Source organism: Hyperolius riggenbachi, chromosome 2 (genome assembly GCF_040937935.1).
Source record: "Hyperolius riggenbachi isolate aHypRig1 chromosome 2, aHypRig1.pri, whole genome shotgun sequence".
NCBI lineage: Eukaryota > Metazoa > Chordata > Amphibia > Anura > Hyperoliidae > Hyperolius > Hyperolius riggenbachi.
This window is the reverse complement of record NC_090647.1, coordinates 330,547,002-330,547,728: the sequence shown is the minus strand read 5'-3', so window position 1 is coordinate 330,547,728 and position 727 is coordinate 330,547,002.

Genomic DNA, 727 nt, shown 5'->3' with positions numbered 1-727 from the left:
ATGCAAAACTTACGCAAAACAGTATTATCATGCTGAACACATACCCACCATGTGCGTGCAGATACATCCATGCGGAGAACGCCGGTCTTGGACTTCCTGACACGCCCCCTGCTGTATCAGAGAGAGTGCCATCCAACCACAACGTCCATACACAACCCCGCCCCGCCGCTCGTCACGGAGCGCTGAACCAATTAATGATAAGCAGAGCCACATCGCGTAATACCATAGAAAAACGTCCGTACAGGATGTAAAGCCGCACAACCAATTAGACGTGACATCCACCGGCACACCTCCGGTGACGTCACTGTGGCCTATGTGGACGCTACCCTGTGTATGCGAAGATATACACACATCACATCGGGCCTATGCGCGTCACGCCATGGAACGCAACGTGCCACACAATATATGCGAAAGTAAAAACATATCCCATAAAACCAATATGTATCGCAGAAAATGTGGACGCATCCCGTCAAACTCATGCGTATCGCCACATGGAATGCAGCACCACTCCAGACCGAAGTCAATGGAGTGGCGCTGCTGTAACCAACATCCAATATCTGGAGATAAAATAAAAAAACACACACACATGTAGGGCATGCGTAAAAAAGGAAGAAAGGAAAGAAGGGGGAAAAAATGGAAAATGGCTTAAAAAAGTCTCCCTCAGATCAGCTCTTAGACTACAAATAAAAGCATATAGTTAAAGAGATGTGGAATGCATAACAATGTA